Here is a 23760-nt window from a genome sequence, read left to right on the forward strand (position 1 = left end):
GGATGGGCAGAGGGGTGTCCAGATTGGAGATCCACAGGCTCTTTAGCCCCAGCTCTGAATATGAGCAAGTCAGCAGAAGCAATAAAGGACAGAAACCCTGTTTTCTATTCACCCCCTTCCAGGGTTGTCCTTTGTTAGGCTGATTTTTGTCTCGAGTGAACGTGGGAGGTAGCAGGGTGGGAGTTGGGGTAGGTGGGGTTGGGATGTGGGAAGGTGGGGGGTTGCCAGAGGGCTTGGGATTGGGATTTCCTTAGGTGGTGAAAGCCTGGCAGCCTCTCTCCATCCCTTACCCACCCCAGCCCCCCTTTTTTCCTCTCCCTGTGGAGAATAAGCAAATATCTTCTGGTCAGCTTATTTTCCCTTTCAGCAGTAGCTCTAACCGCGGAGGCAGAAAGATCTTTCTAAAGTAAAAATGAGAACTTCACACTATCGCTGAAAATCCTGCAATGCTGCCTATCATCCCAAGGTAAGCTATGGCCCAAAGGTCCTCCCCATGGCGCAAATGTGGGGTGACTCTTAAAATGATCAACCAAAGGACTTAAAAAAATATTTTGAAAACCCACTTTATTGAAATATAGTCAAAGGACATTTTTGAAAGTGAAAATGGGTGCAGAGAAAATCATGCCAGGGCAACAGAGGCTGTCCCAGAAGAATCAACATGTGTAGTCACTGATCCAAAAGGCCCTTGGCTACCTCCTCAGCTTCTTCTCATATCCCGCTTCCCTCTGCTCTCTCTGTGCCTTTGATGCCAGATTCCTTTTGTCTCTGTGCCCTGCCCCACTTCAGGGCCTTCACACATTCTGTTCTCTCTGCCTGGCTCAGTCCCCTTTATACATCTCTCCTGGCTAGTGTCTGTGGGGCTCTCCTAGAGTCTGCGCTTTATCTAGGGAAGCCTTCTGTGTTGTGTTTTGTTTATTTTTATTTTTGCTAACAGAAAGCAAGCAGGGACCTGACTTTAATATCAGACAAAAATGAATGGAAGGCCTAAGGCACGTAGACTATGGCCGGCTGTGAGAATGTCTTTGCCTCCGCTGCATCTTTACCAGCTTGTTCGTATTCTTCCTATCTCTTTCCTAAGTCTTTCCAACTCATCTGCTCTTATCATTTCTTCAGGATCCAAATGCCTAAAAGGGAGCATCCTCTTTAAATCCCCAGTTAGCCCTCATCTGGGGTTTCCTTCTGCTTCCTGGCTTACACCTTCTGAGGAGGGCTGAGACTTCCTTTTGCTTCCTGGGGGATACCTTTCCAAGGGTAGACTCCCTCAGCCTTTGACATGTTCTGTGGATTTTCTTCACAAGACTTTTGCATATTGAGTATTTTTTTAAAAAAATTATTTCCTTTTTGAATAAACTGATCTTGAAAGGACCCAGGTCACTTTTCTCCTTCTCTAGCAGTAGGGGGTGGCTATAAGGAAACAAGCCCTGGACCATAAACCCTGTGTGTTTTATGGTCCTGAGGACCAGAGGTGATAGTCCAAAGATACAGTCACTGCTGGGTAATATGAACAAAGAAATGAATGAGCAAATGGATGAATGAATGGACAATGATCTCCCTTTGCCTTGGTCAGCTTTGGCTTGGTCAGCTTGGGCTGCCGTATAGACTGCATGGCTTAAGCAACAGACATTTCTTCTCTCATAGTTCTAAAGACGGGAGTCTGAGATCAGGCATCAGCATAGCTGGATTCCAGTGAGGGCTCTCTTGATATGTCCTCACATGACAAAGAGAAAGAGAGAGAAAGAAGAGAGAATATCTCTGGCGTCTCTTCTTGTAAGGGCACTAATTCCATCACAAGGGCCCCACCCTCATGACCTCATCTGAACCCAATTACCTCCAAAGGCCCTGCAAATACCGTCATATTGGGAACTAGGGCTTCAATGTATGATGTTTGGGAGGACACAATTCAGTCTATAGCACCATTTAATTCTCTAAATAAATGAAACTATATGTTGAACAAATCTGCTTACTGAGTAATATATTGCAGCTTAAGTTGTTCATCAGATCATTGCCATAATTTCCAAATTATTTTCTAAAAACTATTTTAAAATTTTTAAATGTTTTAAAACTATTTAAAACTACTTTAAAAACTATGTATTTAAAAATTAATTACTGATTCACAGCAAGTTGCAAACTTAAAACAGAGGCTCTGTGTACTCATCACCTGGTTTCTTCCAATGGAAACATTTACATAACTACAGTGCAATATGAAATCAGGACAGCAGTATGGGTATAATCCAAGACCTTATTTGGATTTTGGCAGTTTTACATGCACTTTACACTTATACATTGTGTGTGTGTATGTACTTCTATGCAGTTATATCATATATGTAGATTTGTGTATCCAGCACCACAACCAAGACACAGGACTGCTCTGTCACCACAAAGATCTGTTGTGATCATCATTTTTTTTTTTTTTTTTTGAGATGGAGTCTTTCTCTGTCACCCAGGCTGAAGTGCAATGGTGTGATCTCAGCTCACTGCAACCTCTGCTTCCTGGGTTCAAGAGATTCTCCTGCCTCAGCCTCCTGAGTAGCTGGAATTACAGGTGCTCACCACCATGCCCAGTTAATTTTGTTATTTTTAGTAGAGACGGGGTTTCACCTTGTTGGTCAGGCTGGTCTCGAACTCCTGACCTCAGGTGATCCACCTGCCTCGGCCTCCCACTGTGCCCGGCCTGTGCTACTCTTTCATCTCCTCTCCACCTCCCACCCTGTCTCTAACCCCTGAAAACATACCTTTTGTTTCATCTCTATAGTTTTGGGTGGGTGCTGCAATGCCCCTCCAGGTCCTGTTCTAGGCCCTGCTTTCCCTGCTGTGACCATCTCTGGTTGATATTAGTAAAAAACATATATAATTCATAAACCAGTACAGAAATATTTCAACATGCTAACAATCTTTATTTGTACTGGTATGTACTTATTGAATAAGTACATATTCAATAGAACTGTATAGAACCTTCTTTTTTTACTGTTATTTTAGGTTTAAGGGTACCTGTACAGGACTGTCATATAGGTAAACTGTGTCGTGGGGATTTGGTGTACAGATTATTTAGTCACCCAGGTAAAAAGCATAGTACCCAATAGGTATTTCTTTTAAATCTTCTCCCTCCTCCCACCCTCCACCCTCAAGCAGACCTGGGTGTCTGTTGTTCCCCTCTTTGCATCCATGCATTCTCATTGTTTGGCTCCCATGTATAAGTGAGAATATGTGGCATTTGGTTTTCTGTTCCTGTCTTGGTTTATTTATGACAATGGTCTCCAGCTCTATTCATGTTGTTGCAAAGGAGATGATCTTGTTCTTTTTTATGGCTGCATAGTATTCCATGGCATATATACATTTTCTTTAACCAGTCTACTTCTTCTTCTACTATTTTTTTTTTTTTTGAGATAAGTCTTCTTCTGTCACCCAGGCTGGAGGCAGTGGCATGATCTCTGCTCACTGAGACTTCTGCTTCCTGTGTTCAAGTGATTTTCCTGCCTCAGCCTCCTGAGTGGCTGGGATTACAGGTGTGAGCTACCACACTTGGCCTAGCCAGTCTAATACTGATGGGCTTTTAGGTTGATTCCATGTCTTTGCTGCTGTGAATAGTGCTGCAGTAAACATACATGTTTTTAAGGTAGAACTAATGTTTGTCTTAAGGTAGAACTAAAGGTGCGTCTTTAAGGTAGAACTAATTAATAACTTTTTTCTTTTAAACATGTATCACATTTAAAGTAGTGTTCAGGCCAGGCATGGTGCCTCGTGCCTATAATCCCAGCACTTTGGAAGGCCAGGGTGGGAGGATTGCTTGAAGATAGTCTGAGCAACATAGTGAGACCCTGTCTCTAGAAAAAATTAAAAAAAAAAAAATAATGTGGCAGTGCATGCCTATAGTCCTAGCTCCTCAGGAGGGTGAGGTGGGAAGACTGCTTGAGCCCAGGGGATCGAGGCTGCAGTAAGGTCTGATCGCACCACTGCACTCCAGCGTGGGTGACAGAGCGAGACCTGCCTAAAATAATAAAATAAATTTAAAAAATAGTGTTCAGTTTCTGTCTTTTAATCTCCTTGCAGTCAGGGCCCTCCTGTACTTGTCCTTTCTCCAGCACCTAGCTCAGTGCCAGCAAAGAATAGGCACTTAAAGCACTTTTGCCAGATGAGGAGTGAATAAATGGGAGCCTGTTTTGTGGATGGCTTGCTGGATCTAAACTGATTTCTCTTAAGAAGAAACTATTCATTCCTTTTTCAAATGATGCGTTTCCCCTCAGGTTCTACTGGAATTTTTTTTTTTTTTTTAATCAAGGAAGAAGGCAGTGAATGTGCGAGCAGCTGCTAGCCTAAGCAGCCTGATTATGGTGTTCACAATGTCTCCTGCCCCCCTCACTAGTTTGAAGTAAGCACAGGAAATTACGTAAATTGGCAATAAGAGTCCAGCAGTTGGGATCAGGGAGGTGTGCATATTTGCGTATCCAATTTTCTGCTCCCCCACCAAGCGAACACATGGAGTTTTGACCTTCCATATGTTTTTAATGTGTGTCAGAGATAAGTGTTCCAACAAGTTGGAAGCAACAGGTTGAGTTTTCCGCACCCCCCACGCCCTTCTTCCATCTGAAGCTGCTTCAAGCAGGCTGTGCATGTGTGGGAGAGACAAAACAACCTCCCATGGCACTAGGCCTTCTCAGAACGTTCTGGACTCCTACCCTCTTGAATTGTTTAATCTGGAAATCTTCCCTGGCGTGCAGGGCTGGATTAGGTACAACCTCTTGCCCCTAGCACCCTGTGTTTATCTTACAAGGCACGGACGATGCTGTCCTGGAATTGACTGTGTTCTGGTCTGTCACCCACATTAGACTAAACCTGAGAAGATTAGGGCCCTTTCTTTCTTCTCTACCTCATTCCTGGTGCCTGACATCATGCCTGACCCAGAGTTGGGGCTGAGAATCTATTTGTTAGATGAATGAAGAAATGACTAGGAGGGAAATAAGAGCATTAATCAGAGCTTTCTGATTGTCAACAAGTCATCTGGGCTTCTGACACCTATAAATTCTGGTTCTTATTATAAGAATCACCAAAGACTACAGGTTGTTCATTCTGTAATTCAGTGGTTCTCAAGTTTGAACACCCAGCAGAATCATGTGGAGGACTTGTTAAAATACAGATCAATGGGCCTTATTCCCAGAGTCTCTGATTCAGCTTATCCTGGGCTGGGGCTCTAAAGCTGCATTTCTAACACATTTATTGGTAATACTGGTGCTGCTCTTCTGGGACCACAGTTTGAGGATGACTTTAATAATAAATAGAGAGGTTATGCTCAAATTACATTTCCTTCACACTGAAATCTGCACTGCATAATGTTTTAAAATGTCAATATTACTGCTTATGATGTAAAATTAGCTTTATTAACTTGAATATGATTTAAAGCACATAGGAATCTGAAATTTTGACTTTGTGATAGATGACTATGCTGGGCTTTTCATCCATGTGAATAACATATTTAAAAGGCATGTGGCCATGCAAGGTGGTTCATGCCTGTAATCGCAACACTTTGGGAGGCTGAGGTGGGTGGATCACTTGAAGCCAAGAGTTTGAGACCAGCCTGGCCAACATGGTGAAACCCCGTCTCTACTAAAAATACAAAAGTTAGCTGGGTGTGGTGCTGCGCACCTATAATCTCAGCTACTTGGGAGGCTGAGGGATAAGAATTGCTTGAACCTGGGGGTGGAGGTTGTAGTGAGCTGAGATTGTGCCACTGCACTCCAGTCTGGGCGACAGAGCAAGACTCTCTCAAAATTTAAAAATAAAATAAAATAAAGAAAAGGCATGTGGAAGAAAGATCATGGGCTTTGGAGCCAGCAGGACTTGGCTTTGACTCTCACTCTACCAGTGACTGCCCAGGAGACCTTGGGCAAGTTAATTGCTTACTTAGGGTATCAGAATCTTCATCTGTAAGATGATGATAGAAAAGACTCTTTTCAGTTGCTGGAAGAAACAGGAAAAACAAACAAATATCCCTTCTTAGCTAAAGATACATTGGATCACAAGACTAAAAACAGTAAGTTTGTACAGCAAGGAATATAGTGTTTTCTGAAGCTATGCAGCTCCTGAGTTTAGATCATGAGAATTATAATGGAAAATTGATCTCAACTTATTTGGTTACTCAGTGTGGACAGTAAGAATTTGGAAAGAGGGATGTTTACATAAGCAAAATGACTTTTTTGTTGTTTTCTACACAGTAGATGCTCAGTAAATGATAGCTATAACAGAAAAATTGAAGGCAAGAGAATAATGTTTGCATAAAATACATGGATATATTATATAGGAAAAATCTTCATTACTTGAGTATTTGTTATTTGAGAACTTACAGGTGCCCAGTTGTGGAGGAAAGCTGAAGTTGTGGTAACACAGGAAATATTCACCAATGACATGACCATCACAAAATTAGTTCCTACTCAAATTCTTCCTGGCTCAGCATCTCTTTTGTTCATTATGTACAGTTTTAGATGCTGCCCCTCTCTTTTTGCCCATTGGGTGTCCACCTAGTGAAAAGGCAAACACAATAAAAAGCTTCTTGAAAGTGATCAGTGAATGAATCCTTACAAATGCACAGGATTTCCTAAAGTCGATGAAAAGATGTTAGAAAATATGCAGAGTTATGTAGAAACAGGGATATAGCAGGAGAGTAGCTTACAACTGAAAAAGAAAATCCAGAAGGATGATGTTATGACGGTTTCAAGAGATAATTATTTGACTATCAAAGGATTGACAGAGATGTTGAGAAAAGCAATAAGGCCCTCAAATAGTTTTTCACAACTCATTCTCTTTTGATAAAACTACAGGAGTCAACAGAAAGGGATTATGCCATTTTATGCTATGATTGTAAACACACAAAGTGTTAGATATTTTGTCAGAAATATTATGTTAAAACTACATGATGCTTGTGTTTTCTAAGAATTGGTGTACAATAATATAATCTAAATAAGCAGTTAACAAATTACAGCTTGAGGGTCAAATCTGGCCCACCATCTGATTTTGTAAATAAAACTTTATTGGAACACAGCTATGTCCATTCATTTACTTAGTGTCTATGCGGCTTATATACCACAATGACAGATTTGAGTAGTTGTAGCAGAGACCTCATAGCCCACAAAGAGAAAGATATTTGTTATCTGGCCGTTCCAGAAAAAGTTTGCTGACAGTTTACCTAAGACTCTGTTTTAAAATAAGCTTTTCCTCTTTTAACAGATACAGTTCTAATAAAAAAAATTCCCTCCACTTTTACACTGACATTGTAATTTTCATTTTAAGTGAATTTCTTTTAGGTGATACCTTTCTCTCGCCTCTCCCCAAATTATGTTTAGCTGATGAGGCCTCCTTATAATTCAGGATAAAACATGACTATTCATAAAGATAAATTATTGCTGGCCCCCAGTTTAACAGTGCAAGGTTTTTGAATCAGACTGGCTATGTTTGAATCCTGGTACTGCCACTTACTAGCCAGGAGTATCCATGCATGGTATCTAATCTTTCTGGGTCTCAGGTTCCTCCTCTGTCATATGGGGATAGTAGCATAAACTCTGTTCAGTTGGTAAGCTAAAACAAGATAATGAAGATCAGGCTCTTAACCCAGTCCCTGGCACACCGTATACATACTCAGTGGCAGCTGCTGTCGTGTCTATCTGCCCTGAGTTTGGAATCACCATTTACATGGCCTGGGATCTGAGTGCTGAGTTCCTCCAAGGTTTCTGTGAGTTGTTTGCTGTAAGGCAATGCTACGGTTTGGAAATCACTGCTAGGAATGGAGGCAAATCCTTCACCAAATCAACTAGTTCATTCTGTTTAAAAAAGTAAGGGGCCAGTTAAGAATTTATCTTCACTTTTAAAGATGTTTCCTCAGTCAGTGCATGTTAGAAATTGCAGCAACAGCAGCAGGGAGGAAGGTTTTCACAACGATCTGACTCCAGCAGGGAGATTCGGCCCAACACAGCTTGCGTATAAATATTCCCAGATGTTGTGACTTCAAGAGGGAGGCATTTTGTCATTAGGAGAAGTGGACAAAAATGACAGCCGCAAGGCAGTGATGGTAATGAGGGTGGTAGTCAGCAGGCCAGGGGAGAGCAAGGTGATTTCCTGGCTGGGTCACGCTGAGAAACAATACAGGCTTTATTCCTCCCAGCCTTGCCCTGGTTTGCAAAATATTTGCAGGAGCAGCTCTCATTGTCCTGGTTTGCAGAATACCTGCAGTAGCTTCTAAGTTGCTCCCCAACTATCCCATCTTCTTGTATTTGTGTATGCCCTGTCCTTCTAACCAACAGAAAAGGTAAAGATGATAAGATATCACTTTTCTAATTAGGTTATAAAAGTGTTTAACTTCCATCTTGCTAGCAGACTCTCTCTATTGCCTTCTCAGCTTGTACATTTTTATGAAACAACTTGCCATGCGGGAGAGATCTACATGCCATGGAACTGAGAGTGGCTCCTGGCCAACAGCCAACAAGGAACTGAGAGCCTCAGTGAACTGGATCCTGCCAACCATCATGTAAGTGAGTGTGGAAGCAGATCCTTCCCCAGTAGAACCTTCAGATGAAATCCCAGTCCTGACTGACATCTCCATTACAGCCTGTGAGAGACCATGGAGCAGAGGACCCAGCTAAGCTGTGCCCAGAGTCCTGACCCATGGAAACTGACATAATATATGTGTGTTGTTTTAAGCCACTAAGTTTTGGAATAAGTTGTTGTGTAGCAATAGATAGCTAATATAGATTTCTCCCTTAAAATTAAAAAGCAGACAAAAGACCTATTTTTCTTCTGAGGGATGATGGGTAGATTGTCACTTATTTGGGTTTATCTCAGTCATTCTTTATCTAACATGACATGATATTAAGAACAGCACACTGCTGATAATATTGATAGATTCATTTGTGTAAGTCACACCTCTGATATCGCCCTTCCCCTATTTAAAAAGCTTCATTGGTTCCCACTGACTGAATGAAAGAAGTTCAACTTTTTTATTTGGCATTCAAGGCTCACTTTGATATTTGTCCTCTATAAGCTGTTAAAATGATCATCCTAAAACATCAATTATCACGTTACTCCTGTGCTTATAAAAGTCTCTGTTCAAGTCTGGCTTCCAACTAGAGTAAACCTGTGTTCCACAGCAACAAGTCTTACCATGATCTGGCCCCTCCTACCTTTCTGAAGTTTAGCTCTTGTTACCCAGGCTGGAGTGCAATGGCACGATCTTGGCTCACTACAACCTCCACCTCCTGGGTTCAGGCAATTCTCCTGCCTCTGCCTTCTGAGTAGCTGGGATTACAGGCATGCGCCACCATACTCAGCTAATTTTTTTTTGTATTTTTACTAGAGACAGGATTTCACCATGTTGACCAGGATGGTCTCGATCTCTTGACCTCGTGACCCACCCACCTTGGCCTCCCAAAGTGCTGGGATTACAGGCGTGAGCCACCGCACCTGGCCCTGACTTACACTTTTCTTTTGAGACAAGTTCTTGCTCTGTTGCTCAGGCTAGAGTGAAGTGGCATGATCGTGGCTCACTGCAGCCTCAAACTCCTGGGCTCAAGCAATCCCCCCATCTCAGCTTCCTGAATTGCTGAGACCACGGGCATATGCCACTATATCTGGCTAATTTTTAAATTTTTTGTAGAGACAGGATCTCATTAAGTTGCCCAGGCTGGTCTTGAATTCCTGGGCTCAAATGATCCTCCTGCCTTGGCCTCCAAAACTGCTGAGATTATAAGCATGAGCCACTGTGTCTGGCCTCTGCCTCATGCTTAATCTCTCAGCAACACAGGATAGCTTGTTATGTGTTCCCCAATCCACACAATGTACCCACTCCTGCCCGCCCCACTTCCTGTCTTTACGATGTCTTTCTCTTTGACTCAGTTGCTATTGTCTTCCTTTCATTCTCTATATTCCTTTCTTGGGAAAATTCATTCTTAAAGTTCAGCTCAGATCATCTGAATAGTAATGTGAAAACATACTCATCTGCTTGGATCTGCATAGACTGTGTCCAGAAGAATCCAGAACAAATCAGTGACTTTGGTTATCTCTGGGGAGCGGGTATTGAGAAGGCCTGAGGGATAGAGTTTGAGAGAGAGAATCTTCATGGTAACCCATTTTGTGCCTTTTAAATTTTATAGCATATATTTATCTGTTCAATCAAACATTAAATGAAGCATTTATAATAAAAGAAAAAAGTTAATTTCTCAATTTACCTTTGCTGGGAGCCTTCCCTGACTTTCTTTTACTGAGTTGATTGTGTGATGTCCTGTTTGTGTATCTGTCACCTCTTCCAGTCTCTACTGTCCTGGAGTTCAGTGATCTTTCCTTGTTCTTCCCTTATTCTTGTCCCTAGTGGCTCAGCACAGTGCCTGCTACTTCACAAGCCCTCAAAATATCTGAGGAATAAAACTGCTACACTTACAAAGGAAATTCCCACCACCCCTCAGGCTCTCTATGGGTGCTGGCCTTTCCTGCCTCTGCTCTAGCTCTTACTGTCCCCTCTCCTTGGATTTCCCTTTCCTCTATTACTTCATTTTTGAAGTCTCCTCACTTTGAGCTCAGCTCTCACCCCAGGAAGTCATCTTCCCTCCGTCTGATTTCTCATATACTCCTGAAGTATTTTATTTTTATTTTTTTTTGAGACAGAGTTTCACTCTTGTTGCCCAGGCTGGAGTGCAATGGTGCGATCTCACTTTACTTCAGCCTCCACCTCCTGGGTTCCAGCGATTCTCCTGCCTCAGCTTCCCAATTAGCTGACTAGCTGGGATTACAGGTGTGCACCACCACACCTGGCTAATTTTTTTTTTTTTTAGTAGAGATGGTGTTTCACCATGTTGGCCAGGCTGGTCTCGAACTGCTGGCCTCAGGTGATCCACCTGCCTTAGCCTCCCAAAGTGCTGGGATTACAGGTATGAGCCACCATGCTGGGCCACTCCTGAAGATTTTTATTTATCCTTTATATTAGGGACTGGTGTACTACAGCCTGTGGCCAAATCTGACCCATTCCCTGTGTCTATAGATGAAGACACCATTTATATATATATATATAATTTATTTGGTCTCACTTGGATGCCCAGGCTGGAGTACAGTGCTGCAATCTCTGCCCACTGCAGCCTTGTCTTCCCGGACTCAGGCAATCCTCCCACATCAGCCGCTCAAGTAGCTGGGGGTACAGGTGTGTGCCACCACATCCAGCTAATCTTTTGTATTTTTAGTAGAGACAAGGTTCCCATGTTGCTCAGGCTGGTCTTGAACTCCTGGGCTCAAGCGATACCTACCTCAGCCTCCCAAAGTGCTAAGATTACAGGCGTGAGTCACTGCACCTGGCCCACACCCATTCTTTTACACAATGTATATGGCTGCCTTCTCCTTCCAATGGCAGGGTTGAGCAATGCCATAGAGACTCTCAGGCCTGCAAAGCCAAATGTATTATCTACTATCTGGATCTTTACAGAAAATATTTGTTCTCTCCTGATTTATATCATAATTACATCATTCACTATTCTGCTCATTAAGATATAAACTTGGACTCAAACTCTGTGTTGGATCCAGCCAAAGTCATTACCCAGCAAAAGAGGCTGCCCACCCCTCCTCTGAGCCTCTGGAATGCCATCCCACAGAGCATCTTCCCATTCCCACAGTTACTCACATCCTTTCCTGCCTCCGCTTTGAGCTTGCAGTCTGTCTCCACCTGAACTCAGCTCTCTTGGGCTGGTTTCTTCTTGTTCTCCTACTCTCACCCCAATTCCCCAACCTAGAGAGGCATTCCCTGACCCCTTACCTATTTAGGTAGTGGTGCTAGTTTCTGTTCTGACACCTGTGTGTCCCTGTATGACACATACTACAAGCTGTAATTCTTTTTATTTATCGGTTTGGCTCACTCTCTTATTAGACCATGATCCCCTTGAAGGCAGGAACTTTATCTATCTAGTTTCCTACTGTATTTGCAATGTCTTTTTTTTTTTTTGAGACAGGGTCTTGCTGTGTCACCAAGCTGTAGTGTAGTGGCATGATCGCAGCTCACGCTTTGCAATGTCTCACACAACCTCTGTCACACAGGGGATAAGTAGTATAGGAAATACTATTTACTGACTAAGCAGATGAGTGAGTGACTAAATCTTTGTCTCCATCAGAGTGACTAGCTGAGTGTCTAACAGGCACTCAACACTATTTGTTGAATGAATGAATAATGTAAGAGGGGCCACTTAATCATGAGCATACTGATAAAGGGAAGGAACTCATTGCAGGGTTCTCTCCACCCTTTAATATCAAGCTCATGGAAAAGAATAGCTTCCTTCAGCTCCATTTAAATTATTCAGGACAAAGGAAAGGAAGTAGGCTCTCAAGGGACATGCTAGAATATTCTCCGATTGTGTGTGTCTATGTGTGTGTACATCTGTGTGTGAGAGAGAGACAGAGAAATAGGGAGGAGAAAGAGAGAAATATGTATTAGCCTGTAGGTCAGGCTGCTGCCCATAGACTTGGGGAATAAGGGAATACACTAGTTCTATGGGGTTTTGAACAAATATGCTGCCAGTGGACTGTGAAATCTGTTTTTCCTTAGAATCAGCAGTTCAGAAGTTGGAATACCTACTTAATATGTTTTTTAAAGCAATACTGTTTTGGATTATAAAATGGATGCATGTATTGCAAAGAATTTAAATACTAAATAAAAGATAAATCAGAAAATAAAAATTACCCTTAATTTCACTGGACATTTTGTCTTACCTATATGTATTTTAGATTTTCTTTCTCTCTCCCTCCCTCTCCCTTCCCTCGCTTCCTTTTCTCCCTCTCTCGCTTCCTTTGTTCCTTTCTTATTTGTTTTCAATACATTTGAGACCTATTTCCCATTATATCCTGAACATTGTCTCATAACATTAAATTTTTTCAGCAATAACATTTTAAAGAACCATATAATATTCCATAAAATTTACTCCAGGAAATTTATTCAGTCCCCTATATGAGTTGTTTTCTATTTATTGGTGCTATCACTGTATACTTAACTAATATACAATTCTACAGTGGACAAATCTGGTAGTTTTGCACTTCCTTTAACTAGATTTATAGAAGTAGAATTATTGGCTAAAAGGATAAAATTTTACAATATTGCTTACAGGTATGGCCAAATTAATTTTGTGGGACCGATACAGATCCACAGTCCTAACCTCATGACTATTTTGCCATAGACTTTCTTCAATATCATTACATTGCTATTGATACAGAAGGGGGACAGGGAAGGTGCTGGGAGGAGGGCAAGGTCCCTGGCTAGGGCTCCACCCCTGAGCCCGTGCCCATGGACCTAGGTGAAGACAGGTATTTTTTTTTTTCCTGCTTAAATGTTACATTTCTAAAGACAACGCTGGCCTGCCATGCTTCCATCCTGTGCCTATAGAAACCCAGAGACTTAGCAGGCAGATACCCAGGTGGCTGGATGTCGAGAGGAACACATCAGTGGAGGAGCACATGGGCATGCCGGCAGGCCATCAGGCCATCAACGGTGGAAGGAGGTGGAGTTCGTCAAGGACAGTCGGAAGAGAGCCCGAGTGGCTGAGTGGCCTGACTCCAGGGGAAAATCTTCTCCCTTCTGGCTCCCCGATCCACTGAGAGCTACTTCCACTTAGTACTACTGAGGGGTCTGAGTCCCACAGCCGCCCGTCTGTATGCTCCCCTAGAGGTTTGAGCAGCGGGACACTGAAGAAGCGAGCCATACCCCCATCACATGCCCTGTGAGATGGACAAGGGAACCTTTCCCCTTTCACTATCACAGAATACTTTTATTATTTTAACGAGAAAGAATCAGTTAAAATGTTTTTCATTCATATCACTTTTTCTACAAATCTGTTTTCCCTATCCACATTCTTCTTTGGAGCTTAAGTATTTTAAAATTCAATTAAACTTAAATAACAATTGTTATTTTCTAGGTGGTTGATTATGTTTCCAACTAAAAGTAGTATTTTAGTATTTAGAGTCATTTGATAGAAAGAATCACACTATAATAAACTACAAAAAAAATATTGTACACTAACAACTCACTTACCCTGAGCCAATTTACTGACTTATTTTAACTTTTAAGAATACTAAATACCAGAGGGAAACCAAAAAAATGCACTTGAAAAGGCTACATCCTGGTCAAAGATCAGCTCAAGGTGTGGTACACAGACAAATCCCAACAAAATCACCTGGCAGGGGTTGTGCTTGGGGTGTTCGTTAAAAGTACTTCTTTCCAACACCCACCAAATCAGAATATCTTGTTGGCAAGGTCTAGGAATCTGTAGTTAAAAAAAAATTATTTCAATTGGGTTTTGGGGAACAGGTGGTGTTTGGTTACATGGGTAAGTTCTTTAGCGGTGATTTCTGAGATTTGGGTGCACCCACTACCCGAGCAGTGTACACTGTACTCAGTGTGTATTATTTTACCCCTCACCCCCTCCCACCCTTTCCCCCGAGTCCCCAGAGTTCACTGTATTATTCTTATGCCTTTGCATCCTCATAGCTTAGCCCCCACTTATGAGTGAGAACACAGGATGTTTGGTTTTTCATTCCTGAGTTACTTCACTTAGAATAATGGTCTCCAATTCCATCCAGGTTGCTGTGAATGCCATTATTTCGTTCATTTTTATGGCTGACTAGTAAGGAATCTGCATTTTAATAAGGCTCAGAGCATTTAGAAATCACTGCTGACTTTCCTGTTTATGCTGAGTCTATTTATTCTTGTTTTACCCAGAATCTACTGGGTCTCGATAGGGTGTACATAACCCTAAAAGATGGTCCTCCTTCAAACAGAATCATGGCAAAGGGGATTTGCCACTAGGGCTTATTTTCCCTCTTTGGACATGAGATCTTGGGGTTTCCCTATGTTGCCCAAGCTGGTCTTGAGCTCCTTAGTTCAAGCAATCCTCCCACCTTGGCCTCCTACAGTACTGGGATTATAGGTGTGAGCCACCATGCTAGGCTGGAATTGCGTATCTTAAATGAGATGGAAGGGGCTTTTCCCACCCTCCCATTAACTTCTCAATATTTTTTATTTTCCAAAAGAGACAGGGTTCAGCATCAGTTTTATTTCTTTGCTTTGCTTTTAATCATAGCTCTAAGGACTGAACAATTTTGTTCACATTACTAGATGAGAATGGGAAGAGATTTGTTACAGCAACATCACTCAATTCTTTAAACTCCTTCAAGTTATTTGCCAAAAATTATATGGTGATCTATCATCAGAAAATATTTTTAATGCTCTACCAGCTGACAACTCCATCAGATCCTCCTGCAATTTTGTTGAAAGCAAAGAATTGAAAACTGGTTGACTTACAAAAGGATTTGTAACTCAATCATTAGAATCTTTCACTTTCTCGACACTGAAGAGCTAGATTTTGAATCACTCCTTTGTTTGGAGACCTGTTTTTTTTCCCCCCCCGGGGAAATGCACTGCAATGAGATTCAGGTTGAGTGAGAAGTGGACCTTTCTTTTGTAAAAGGGAAAAAGGTAGCTGTGAAGGTGGGAGAGGACCCGCTGAAGCCTACCACACAACCCATCTTCCAAATCATTGCCATAGGGAAAATATTTAGGTGGGGAATCTGTACAGAAACAAGAGTCTAGCTCAAAACAGAACTACAACATGGTACAACTATATCCACCATTTTCCAAGTCAATGGAAGCAAAGCAAAGTCTGTGGCAAAAATCAATTAAGAAAGACAAATATGTTGCAGTAAAGGCTGTGAATCAGGACATGTACATCACAGAATACAAGATAAATCAGATCATATTATGGTTGAAGATATACAAGAAGAATCCAGTCTTGACCAGGGAGATTATTTCTTTGGCTACACTGAACAAGAGTCATCAACATTTTACCCAATGAAAAATACTGGAGCGGATATCAGACACCATGGACTATCTTTATGTTTCTGTTTTATCTCTGTCTCAGATTGGGGGATTTCCTGATATATATATTTCTTGTGTGCATGTGTGTCTGTGTGCATATTCTTCAGCGTAAAGTTTATTTCTAAATAGTTTGTACTTAGTACTTAATGAGTAATTCACTAATATTTTGTGGGGACATACTCTGAGGCTCTGTAATTATCTTATTCCTCATCAGAGTTCTAGCCCTTGTTGATGATTCTTGCCTGAATCTGTTATTTCTTTGATAGTTGCCGCCAAGATTTTTAAGGGCGACTTTGGCATGAATGGTTTAAAGGAATAATTTCTAGATTGTCAGCTCCATCTTGCTGCAGATGCTCTTTCTGCTAGCTTTGAGGAAGAAAGCAGCCATGCTGGAGAGGCTCATGTTATAAGGAACAGAGGGTGGCCTCCAGGCAACAGCCAGCAAAGAACTAAAGCTCTCAACCCAATGGCATTTGAGGAAGAGAACCCTGTCTTCACATGAGACTCTATCACTTCACTGCACACAGCCATGTCAGAGACCAGAGACCCTAAGACAGAGGTTTCAACAAAGTGTGCTGGATTTCTGTGATTCCTGGCCCACAGAAACCGTGCAAACATAAATGTGCATTGTTTTAAGCTGATAAATTTTGGAGGTAATCTGTTAATGCAGCAGTGGGTAACTAACATACCATGTATTTACCAATCTTAGTTTAATCACTTTATGTACTTTATTGTATCACAGAAAAATAGTAGGAGCAGCATCATACACATAGCAAGCAGCAAGAATATAGCCAAATTTAAAAGAATTAATCCATAAATGACCAAGATCAATCACAAGGGCTTAAGACACAGCAACCAGAGGTTATTTAATGGAGAGGCAAACTGTTTTGGAGAACTCAAACAACTTTGAATTCAATGGCTTTGCCACTCAGTGCTATTTAGCTCATAACAGTCTCTACTTCTCTTTTCTTTTTTTTACAATTTTTTATTTTTTATTGCATTTTAGGTTTTGGGGTACATGTGCAGAACATGTAAGACAGTTGCATAGGTACACACATGGCAGTGTGTTTTGCTGCCTTCCGTCCCTTCACCCACATTTGGCACTTCTCCCCGTGCTATCCCTCCCCAGCTCCCCCCCGCCCCGCTGTCCCTCCCCTATTCCCCCCAATAGACCCCAGTGTGTAGTACTCCCCTCCCTGTTTCCATGTGTCTCTACTTCTCTTATCCTAGCACTTTGTTCAGTGGGATTCCTTATTTAATTATCTCCCTTCTTCACCAGAACACAGGTTTCGTAAGGACAGGGACTCTGCCTCTTCAATCACTATAATAGTGCCCATACCTGGCATAGTTCTTGGCACATATTAGGCTTCCAATAAGCATTTGTTGAATAGATAGATGTTAATGTTTCAGTGAATGTCAATAAGTCACACAATATTACTACATATTTTAGAAAAATAAGCACAAGGAATAGTTATAATGAAGATTTTCTTAGTGCTTAAAGGAAGTAAGTCTTAGTATCTGGCCAGTTCACTCATTTAGGGCATCCAATTCCCTGATCATGCCAGTTAAATGGAACATTACGGTAAGAGGTAGCATTAATTATTCATTGCTAACACAGTGTTCAAGGTCAAATGAAATCTGATGGAAAAATCTCACCATTGTGGAAAAAATCACTTGCTGATCATTATCACAACTTTTACCGCTGAGGAATAGAGCTTATCTCCTTCCAGTGTGTTCCACAGGGACCACAGCCACGAAGTTCATCTCAAGGAAAAGGCAATTTCATTTTATCTGATTGCACATTTCTCTGCTGCTAGGAATTTCTTTAATCTTGTAAATCATATACATTATATATATAATTTACAAGATTAAAGAAATTTAATTTTTATTTTATATATTATATATATTACAAGATTAAGAAAATGTTATAAGATTAACAAAATCCAATATATAATTTACATATTATATATAATTTATGATGAAGAAAATTTATTAAATTTCCTCTCTATATATAATTTATAAGCTTAAGGACATATATACATGTGAACTATTATAAAGAGAATAAAGGAAATAAGTTATGGTAAAAATAAGCAGAACAAATGAAAAATAGATTATTTGTGAAAGAGAAACAGGATGCCAGTGTCATCAAACTTTAGAGGTCTACCCCTGAGCTACCTAGTGTAAGCCAACCAGCGTAAAACCCAGAATGTACATCAAGAGGATGAGTTTAGCATTTGTCTGATTGCGAACTGGCAATTGGTGGTGACGTCTTTATTCAGTGAGAATGAAAAATGGTATTTAAGTTCCTCCCATTGCTCTGTGTTGAGAAGGATTCTGAGGCTTCATAGAGGATCGTTATGACTGATTAATGATGGCACTGAGCAATAGAACAGATGCACTAATCAGTGCATTTGTGAGTCTTAGATTTCCCTAATATAATACAATTAGTTTCAGGGTAAATTGCGACTCAGTGAAATCCAATTATGACTTATTTTCCTTATTGCAATAATATAAACAGACCTGTTTCTAGATTCAAGGATTTTTTTTTTTTTTTTTTTAAATCTCTGCGCTTCTAGCCTAGGCTTGGCTTATACTTACTTTAAACAGGTTATTTCAGCTTAGGGAAGGATTTCAGGCTCTGAAATGTTATCAAGTTTCCCAATAGTGAAAAACAAAGCTCATAAAAATGAATCATTTTTCAAAGGTGACAGAAACCACTGATGCTTCTGGCTTATGTGTTTGCCTTTCACCATAAAGCAATAACTATATGTCCACTGGTGATTTGCTTTAATCTTAAGATAAATAAAACCTGTTGGAGCGGAAACTGAGAACAGAGTGGTCAAAGGGTAAACAGTATTGCTAGTACTTTGTTCTCACATTGCTCCTGGTTTCCTGGGGCATTTAGCCATTTGCTAACCTAAACTAGTGCACCAAGCCTTTTAGAAAATGAAAATGTATATTAAGAGACAAATTGACCTGAAAACACTTTATGAGATGAATATCAAACTTGTAACATGCAGATTGCATAGAGATGGTGAATATTTTTAGACATCCTCAGCCTGAAAAATCCATTTTCCTCACTCCTTTGTGAAACCTGAGCTGGCCTGACACCCCGAGAGTGGGGACCATAGGTTCCTTCCATTTGGCAACTCCACGAATGGCTTGGACTTCAGTTTCTTCCACAGTTCACACTAATTACACTGACTCTGCAGAGCCCCTACTCTTTCCTCTTGAATGTAAGATGTGTAATTAATACCTTCTCCAAGGACCTGCCTTCTCTTTATCACCATGTACCGAGTCCTTCCACTCTTCGAGCTGTCATTCTTTAATTTACATATTAATTTAATAAAAATGCTATATAGGTGCTAAAGATAACAGTGGTAAAGATTACAGATAAAGGAGGTAAAAATCTAGAGTATTTAAACAACATGATTAGCAAGAATAATCTAGTGGACACATATCTAACACTATTACTAATAACTGAAATAAACTTTTTTGTATACAACATGCATAAAATTTGAACATATACTGGAACATAAAGCAAGCATCAGACAGATTTTAAGCAATTAGTACCACACTGGCAAATGGTATGCTAGTAAACTACCTCTGTGGGAAAAGAAAAAAAAGCTCTGATTTGCAGCGATTCCCTATTTCATGGTATTAACACTTCCACCGTAGCTGATTTCAAGCTACCAGCGGCTTAACAATGGGTTTGCACAATTCCTGAATCTTTAACAATCAGGTATTGTGAGTCCATATGAGTTGGCTCTAGTACTTTCTGACTATAAAAAATAAGGATTAGCCATTAATTTAAAAAGTATAACTGGCCCTCCCCCTCATTCATTTAGATATTGAAAGCACACGTCTCTAGCTCATATGTCAAAGTATAATGGGTATTCAAACTGAATGATAGTGAACATACTGTATAGGAAAACTCACGAGATGCAACGAAAATGTTCTTCAAGAAATTTTTGGTTTTTTTTTTTTTTGAGTCCGAGTTTTACTCTTTGTAGTCCAGGTTGGAAGGCAATGGTGCAGTCTCGGCTCACTGCAACCTCCACCTCCCGGGATCAAGTGATTCTCTTGCCTCAGCCTCCTGGGGATTACAGGTGCACACCACCATGCCCAGCTAATTTTTGTATTTTTAGTAGAGATGGGGTTTCACTATGTCGGCAAAGCTGGTCTTGAACTCCTGACCTCAGGTGATCCACCCGCCTGGGCCTCCTAAACTGCTGGGATTACAGGCATGAGTCACTGCATCCGGCCTACTTCAAGGAAATCTGCATCCTTAAATGATTATATTTCATAAGAGAAAAAGTGGAAAACAAATTAGCCAAGATTCAACTGAAATAAAACAACAAAAATGAATAATAAGCCAAAAAGCTGAAGAAAATAAAATGAGGGACATAATAATGGAAAGGGCAGACTTTAATGAAAGATAACACAATGCACAATAGAGATCCTCCCCATCAATAGATATTGGTTGGTTTACTAAAGTGATATTATTAAATTTCCTGTAAGATCGAGCAAGTAAAAAGAAAACCCAAACAAAATAATTAAAAAGGGGCATCATGGATGCCTCAGAAATTTAAAATGCCATATATGACTAGTAAGAATAATTTTAAGCCAATAACATTTAAAAATTCAGGTGAAATAGATACATTTTTAGACAAGTATAAGTTACCCAAAGTGATTCAAGAATCAGAAAATATAAATGGTCCTATGCATTCGTTATCTATTGCTGTGTAACTACCAACCTGCCAGTCAATGACTTAAAATGACAAATATTTAGTATTGCTCAGAAATCCACAGGTCAGCTGGATTGTTTCTTTGTCTCAGCAAGGCTGACTAGCAGATTGCAAGTTGGGAAGGTGGCTCTGTGGATTGAAGTTGGGCTCACTCTCAAATATGCTTCAAGGGCAGTTGGCTATAGGCCAGTCAAGTGTGGCCTCAGTTGAGACAACTTGCTTGACCACTAGATGGTCTCCAAGAGGCTAGGTAGGGCTTGTTCCTGGGCTGGTGGTAGGGTTCTAATACAGTGAGCAGAAGCACAAAAGGCCTCTTGAGAAACAGGAACAGTGGAAGAACTGCATTCTATCGACTAAGAAATTCACAAGGCTAGTTCAGATTCAAAAAAATGAGGAAATAGATACTTTTTCTTTAGTGAGAGGGCATGAATATAGAGAAGAATAAAGAACTTTAACCATTCTTTTAATGTAGCACATCCGAAAATCATCAAAGATGTTGATTCAGCAGTTAGAAAGTCTTCTCACCAAGAAAACACCAGGCCAGATGCTTTTACTGGCAAGTTCTACCAAACATTGAAGGAACAGACAAATCCAATCAAAAGAAATTTCTTCAAAAATAGAAAAGGAAGGACTAAGTCATAACTCATTTTTATGAGGCTACAAAAACCCAGACACCAAAACTAGACAAAAACAGTATGAGAGAAGAAAATAATGACCCAAATGAACTAAAGATCATAAACATAGAATTCTAAGCACAAGTTAAGGAAACTAAATCTGTCAAAGTATAAAGAAAGAGGATGCACAATAGCCAAGAGTTTATCTTAGGAAAGCAAGGTTGGTTCAACCTTGAAAAAGTCTATTAATTGACTAAGTTAACAAAATATAAGAAATAAATAAGATTGCAGCTCTCAGTCAAAGTGCAGAGAACTAGAGGACGCCACACTTTCAGATAAATTCTGGTGGCTCACGGAGCAGAAGATCCCCAGTGGAGGAACTATGGGCTGCCAGTGTGACTCTTGTGGCCGGCGCAGCGGTTTTGCCAGCACCTCGGCTTGGCAGCTCTCAGAGCAGAGTAAACAGGGCTGGCTCCTCTTCTGACCAAGGTTTGGAGGACCCATACGGGTCCCCAGCATGACTCCTGAGACCGGCGCAGTGGCTGTGACGGCAGCGCGGCAGCTCTCGGCACAGAGTAAACGAGACTGGTTCCCCTTTTGACAGAGGTTTGGAGCCCCGGGGAGGCAGAGTCGCCCATTATGGAAACAAGAAGGAAGCCAGACAGGAGAATCCTGGGCAGAAAAGCACCAACAGTCTTGACGCCGCCGTTCTGGTCCTGGGAACTAACAACTTGGACGTCCACTCAAGAGACCTAGTCTGAAAGTTGGTAATTTCAAAGACGACAGGAGGATAAATTTACAATGATGGGAAGAAACCAGCTTAAAAAGGCTGAGGATACTCAAAATCAGAATGCCTCTCCCTCTAAAGACGATCACAGTTCCACATCAACAATGGAACAAGGCTGGATGGAGAACAAGTGCATCCCAATGACAGAATCACTCTTCAGGGAATGGATAATAAGAAACTTCTGTGAGTTAAAAAAACATGTTGTAGCCCAACGTAAAGAAACTAGGAACTTTGAAAAAAGGTTTGACGAAATCCTATTGAGAATGGACAACTTAGAGAGGAATATAAGTGAATTAATGGAACTGAAGAATACAATACAGGAACTCCGAGAAGTATGCACAGGTTTAAACACTCGAATTGTTCAAGCAGAAGAAAGGATATCAGAGGTCAAAGTCCAACTTAATGAAATAAAACAAGAAGACAAGATTAGAGAAACAAGGATAAAAAGGAATGAGCAAAATCTCCAAGAAATGTGGGACTATGTGAAAAGACCAAATTTACCTGAATGCGACGAAGAGAATGAATCCAAGCTGCAAAATACTCTTCAGGATATTATTCAGGAAAATTTTCCTAAACTAGCAAAGCAGGTCAATATTCAACCCCAGGTAATACAGAGAACACCACAAAGATATTCCTCAAAAAGAGCAATCCCAAGGCACATAATCGTTAGATTCACCAGGGTTGAAACGAAGGAGAAAATACTAAGGGCAGCCAGAGAGAAAGGCCAGGTAACCCACAAAGGCAAGCCTATCAGACTTACAGCAGATCTCTCGGCAGAAACTCTACAAGCCAGAAGAGAGTGGGGGCCAATATTCAACATCCTCAAAGAACAGAACCTTCAGCCCGGAATTTCATATCCAGCCAAACTAAGCTTCACAACTGAAGGAAAAATAAAATCTTTTATGAACAAGCAAGTACTCAGAGATTTTATTACCATCAGGCCTGCTTTACAAGAGCTTCTGAAAGAGCCATTACACACAGAAACAACCAACCAGTATTAGCCTTACTAAAAATACACCAAAAAGTAAAGAGCACCAACATAAAGAAGAATTTTCATCAATGAATGGATCAAACAGCCAGTTAACATCAAATGGCAGTAACCCTAAATTTAAATCGACTAAATCTCCCAATCAAAAGACACAGCCAAAACCCAAAGGCATGTTACACCCAGACTTGTTTCACATGCAAGGTTACACAAAGACTCAAAACAAAGGGATGGAGAAAGATTTACCAACCAAATGGAGAGCAAAAATAAATAAATAAAAAGCAGGAGTTGCAATTCTCGTAGTGGATAAAATAGATTTTAAAGCAACAAAGATATAGTGGTAAAAGGATCAATACAACAACAAGAGCTAACGATCCTAACACCCAGATACATAGAGACTTAGATTCAATGAGACAGAAAATTAATAAGGATATCAAGGACTCGAACTCAGATCCGGAACAAGTAAACTTAATAAATATTTATAGAGCTCTCCACTTCAAATACACAAAATATACATTCTTGTCAATACCACATCACACCTACTCATAGGTTTAAATGAAACACTGATTGGACATTATTAATACCCATTTTTTTTCAGAATAAAGCAATATTTCTCTTCACCCTCCCTCTCTCTCTTCCTCTTTCTTTCTCTCCTTTAGTCATTTTTTTTTCTTTCCTTCTCTCAAAAACAAATCAACTTGTAAACCTCTAGATCCAGGTCGGCAATGTCTTTCTCATTGCTTGAATTCCTT

At 40.6% G+C, this 23760-nt stretch overlaps 1 long non-coding RNA gene across 1 annotated transcript in view; it reads left to right on the forward strand.

Moving 5' to 3' along the window:
- Window positions 1–365: 365 nt before the first annotated feature.
- Window positions 366–23760, forward strand: part of LOC118147990 (uncharacterized) — a 59263-nt gene continuing 35868 nt past the window's right edge. Inside the window, exons 1-2 of the long non-coding RNA XR_004734724.3 lie at window positions 366–466; window positions 8381–8509. This is a non-coding gene — a long non-coding RNA (uncharacterized LOC118147990). The remainder of the gene's footprint in view (window positions 467–8380; window positions 8510–23760) is intronic.

Source organism: Callithrix jacchus, chromosome 15 (genome assembly GCF_049354715.1).
Source record: "Callithrix jacchus isolate 240 chromosome 15, calJac240_pri, whole genome shotgun sequence".
Classification (NCBI taxonomy): Eukaryota; Metazoa; Chordata; class Mammalia; order Primates; family Cebidae; genus Callithrix; species Callithrix jacchus.